Source organism: Hetaerina americana, unplaced genomic scaffold (assembly GCF_022747635.1).
Source record: "Hetaerina americana unplaced genomic scaffold, ioHetAmer1.1.p SCAF_88, whole genome shotgun sequence".
Taxonomy (NCBI): domain Eukaryota; kingdom Metazoa; phylum Arthropoda; class Insecta; order Odonata; family Calopterygidae; genus Hetaerina; species Hetaerina americana.
Genome location: NW_027287516.1, coordinates 1,005,162 through 1,010,376, shown reverse-complemented (window position 1 = coordinate 1,010,376; position 5,215 = coordinate 1,005,162). Strand labels below are relative to the sequence as shown.

Sequence of the window (5,215 nt, the reverse complement as noted above, 5' to 3'; positions counted from 1 at the left end):
AAAATCACCTTTTTAGAAATGGATCTTTGGTTCGTTTCGGTGTCATCCTTCATTAATTTTGTTCGCATTTAACCCCAAGAAACATATTTGAAAAAAATATATTAACAGATTTTTGGTGTGTGGATAAAATTCATTCCTTCTTCGCATGTAAATTATCGGACATTTAACTTATATTTTTAGATATTTGAGTGCCCTGCAGCCACCGCCAGGGCGTGTGGCAGGGGGTGGGTACACACCAGACTAATTTTGCCCGGAATATCTTTACCCCCACCGCGGTCGGAAAACGTTATTCTGATCCCCTATCGTTCGCGGGAGAAATGACATCTTAAATCTATCTGTTCTACACTTAATCTCACTAATTATATTAGCATGATCTCTCCCACCGTAGGACGATGGGAGTAATAATACATTTCCAACGTCACTGCTAAAGAGATATCCTTCCGATACATGCAAGAGATTCAAATCTGTAATTTTAAACTTGGCTCCATTAAGTGATTCCCAGCCTAGCTGATCTAATATTTTGGATGCGCTACTAAGTTTATCAAAACAACGTTTTACATATCTAGCTCCTCTACACTGCACGCGATCCAATTTGGCCATTAATCCAACTTCGTAAGGTTCCCATTCACTGGCAGAATATTCTAAATGAGGCTCAGCCAACGACGGAAAACATTTCTATTTGACCTTTTCAACACATTTACCAAGCACTCTTCTATTAAATCCTAATATCTTGTTAACTTGGCCACATATTATTGATATGTACTCGTATTCATCCCCTGCCACACACCCTAGCTTTCGCTTGCAGGTAAATATTCCTCGTATGTGTTCCACCCTGGAGATATCGTGATTTAGGGTAACGCCTAGGTATTTAATTGAGCCAAAACATTCCATTTCGGCGTTCTCTATGCAGTAGGCAATCGGGAAGGAATTGCTCTATTTCCAGAAATTTATGATTACGAATTTTTAAAAGTTTAATTCTAATTGCCAAGTGTCGCACCAGCGTTGCATAGCATTAAGGTCATCTGATAAAGCTGCTCTGTCCTCATGGTCACGGATAACACGGTAAACCACTGCATCGTAAACAAATACACGTATCTTATTAGTGACTTCGGAGTCAATGTCGTTAACAAAAATGATAAATGTAATTGCTCCTACAACACTTCTCTGGAGAACACCTGAAGTAACTTCTACTGTATTTGAGCGTTACGGTGTGAGTAGCTTAGGAATCTACTGCGCACAAATACCTACCATGTGAATTTCTTTACTGAACAAAAACTTAGTCAGTAACTCCACGTTATTTGCAATAATTATAATAATACTTTTTTATGAATTATTCAACTCTCTACTTTAGGCATGGCTGCGACTGTGTCAATGATCACTTTGTCTATAGCAGTGCACTGAAGCTCCGTGTTAATTAGATTAACAATTAGGAATTGGTTGTCGCCCCTCATGACTCATTTAATATCATATTCTAGCTGTCCTTTAAAGACAACTAAAGAAAAAAGGGAAATATCAATGCAGCGTATTGTTCAGCTTGGGCCATTTTCAGTTAACTCATGGGTAAAAATTGCATGAAATTATTTCGAGTTTGTGACCACACGAAAACTACCGATCGAACACTCTCATATCAAGTCAGGATGGCCGAGCGGTCCAAGGCGCTGCGTTCAGGTCGCAGTCCGGTTCTCCGGGCGTGGGTTCGAATCCCACTTCTGACAATTATTTTTGCAAAATAGGGTTCTTAAAACTGATTCAATGTTAATGATTTGAGGACACCATTACATTTGGAATCCGACATAATCATATGAGGAAAAATCCATTATATTTTAAAATCTGGTATGTTTTTATTTATCGAATTATCGATCTGCTTATAATGTACTTCACCTAATCATTCACAGAAAAGTTTCACTTAAACGTTATTTGACTGTAACCATTTTAGTCCCTTAATTATGAAGAATTTAGAATAATATGAGCATTGATATTTTGTCTCATATCTGTTCTTCTTGTATGTATGTGTATATATGCGCATTGTAAGAGTGACCGTTGACCAGACTTGACCTTTGCCACCGATAAATTATTAAATAAAATAAGTTCTTATGCACCGCTGTGAATTTGTATTTATTTATATCGCATTTATATTGATTTCCTATAGTTTGAATCCGATTCCCTTAGCCTTTTATTCGTTTGAATAAAAAAATCTTAATTTGGAATATTTTTTACGAAAGGTTAACTAAAGTCATAAGGCATTAGCAAATTAATTCAAAATCAGAGCAGGTCGCATTCATGACAACGCTGATATCCTCAAGGCAGTGTAACTCAAATCATTTGAGTTGCTAACACATGTCCCAAACGACATCTATGCGCCCTTGAAGGGCCCTTCCGAGAAGTCGCTCATCCTGCGAAGGGCGTTCCAAACCCTAGGGTTCGAGCGAAGGGCACTCGGGATGGATGGGTATTGACGATGGCGCGCTTGAAGCCATCCTAAAATGGAGAACCGTGGGGGAACGCTGGGAATATTCTACGCACAGGAATGAAATAGTAAGTATTCAAGTAATTTTCTCAAAGAAAAACGTTTCCAGGAAAAGAAAACCATTTCTTAGCCCAAATGATGGCGTAGCGTTCTTGGTACAGATTGAATTAGATAGAGTTCACAATTATTGCGATTTGTCCGTCTGATACTCCAGTGTTACTTAGAGTTTGGACCAGTTCTTGTGTCATTGGGTCAAATTTGAGTGATTGAAACCATTTCCGAATGGTAATTTTGCCAATGCTGAAAACTGATGACCCTTTAGTGGTAATACTTTTAGTAAGTCCGCATTTGGAACAGGCCGCAATTGTTTGGGATCTATGGGAGAAATAATTGATAAAATAATTATATAGAAGAATAAGTCTTACAGAATAAGAACATTAGTAAATTAAAATTTCAGAGGAAATTCATCAGATTCATCCAAATTTGTCACGGCAAGAAGACGAATTTGACAGGCATTTTCTGGAAATTAGGCTGGGAGCCACTTGAGGTGAGAAGGGAGCAAGCGAGACTTAAGACTCTAAGCAAGGTTCAATACACACGATTTTAACTATTACAAAAAGGGAATTTTTATGGCCCTACACTATTTGAGTTGGTTGAATCACTGAAATAAGATGATAAGAGAGACAGGCCCCAGTAGAAATACATGTAAATACTCGTGCTTTCCTCGGATAATCAGGAATATAAAATGGTAAAAAATAGAAGGCATTATAAAAAAAGTTTAAACGTCGAAATTGCAAGCGAGGTCAAGATTAAACGTTGCAAAGACAGCTGGCATATTGGAGGTGCATTTGTTTGTGTATATTAGTTACTAATATAGGTTTATTTTCATTTTTGTTTAAGTTAAAATAAGCATTAAATAATTTATAATCATCAGTGTTGGTGTGCGTTAGAATATTTCTTTTGTTTTATATGTAGTTGTATTTTATTTTACATATGGTGTCCTAACACCCCCCCACACGCCTTAGCTGCGATTAGCGGAGGTATTATGTAGATGGACCCAAGTACCAGACAGCATTAGCCCTTAGGGCAGTCATTATTCGTTAGGTTGAGGATAAAGAGCCACTAGCAATTATCAGCAACATTCCCTTCAAACCATTCAGTAAGATATCCCAAAGAGACGACTACATTGACGTTCGAGAGTTTGGAGTCGTAACTCGTATCTTGCCTTACATCTATTCGGCCCTTAACGATATGTACAGTCAAACGAAACGGCACTGTCGTAATTTTCTTCAGGGAAACCTCTCCTGAAGAATAAGAACGCGAAGATCTCAGTGTTTTAATATTTGCCAGGGAGATCCTATGGTGGCAACGTTAGCCATTCAACAGGGAGGTCCTAGATGGCAACGTCAATTCTAGCGCCGACCGAGTGAATATTCCTATAGCGATTTGTTTCCATTTTGCTAAAGAAACCTTCAATTGACTATGAAATTGTAATTACGCGATGGACAGAGCTGAAACTTGAACAGCAGTCTAATTAGAGATAAGGCTTGCTAAAATCGAATATTTTAGGATTCTACCGGCGCCATCACTTTGATTTTCCGTGGAGTTACCGAACCACCCATGCACAGGTAACAATGCGAAACACAACAGTAGACGACAAGTTCAGTTCATTGGCGACCATATTGATTCTGAATCGACGGTCAGAGACAAACAATTGTCGAACACGAGCCACATTCTGGTCGGTTTTGCTAGTTCACGGCCACCTACAGCGTTGTTCGTCGTGAACCTATTCCCGGCCCTCCTTAAAGGTTTTTAACCACCTCGAAGCTTGGGAGTGGGACAGAGCAGAGTCCCCGTAAGGCTCACGAATCATTTTGTAAGTCACCTCAAGAGATTTTTTCATTTTAATACAAAACTTAGTAATAGCGTAAAGTTGCTCGATCGACGTTTCCATTTTTTTGGTGACACGGTCGGCGCGCAGTACAATAACAACATTTACAATAACTGACGTCCTGCCGCTTTCACAGCTTGGAGAGCACTAAGACCGGTCTCGTGGCAAAGCTTAATGTCCCCCCCCCATATACTCCAAGTAGTTTAATCCGACTTCGATCAATAGGGGAGGCGCGGTAAATTTAATTGCATTACTTTTAGAACGCACCCTACTATTTTGATGGGGAGAGTCTCTTGAGTATGTCGGTTCATAGTGTACGTGTATACACGCACGAGGATCACTGAGTTAGTCCTCAGTCCATACGTTCCCTGAATCAGGATATACGCACTTCACACATGACACACAACATCGACTGATATTCTACGTACCTTCCTACTTTCCTCTACTCACTCCTGCCGAGTCTACCACGCATATGGCAGTGCCTGCACTCCGCCGTCGGTTCATTTTGACCTTAAGGAGAGTCCTCGCCCTGCCTTGTTTACCATTAGGGGTCATGGCTTTAGAATGGCTGCGGTGAGGGGGTAGCTTCCCCCCCCTCTATCGCCACCCACGCATTCACCCTTCATGAACCCACTCAATTAGGGCACTGTTCGAGTATGCGCCCTCCCTTGCGCTCCAGTTAGCCCTCCTGTCTATATATGAACCCCTTGATGCCCTACCCATCCCTCCCCCACCCACCCTCCACACACGACGACTCCCTCTCCCGTGCCCGTCTTGCGAATTGCACTGTCCGCTTTTTCTGCTACCAGCAACCACCCCTACCCACTTCTTCCCCTCCTATTCCTCCCTCCAACCCC

General features: G+C 40.7%; 1 non-coding gene across 1 annotated transcript; it reads left to right on the top strand.

Annotated features, from left to right (window-relative positions):
* The first annotated feature begins 1,631 nt into the window (after positions 1-1,631).
* On the top strand, positions 1,632-1,715 carry TRNAL-CAG (transfer RNA leucine (anticodon CAG)). The gene has a single exon. It is a non-coding gene; the product is annotated as a tRNA-Leu (tRNA).
* The last annotated feature ends 3,500 nt before the right edge of the window (positions 1,716-5,215 follow it).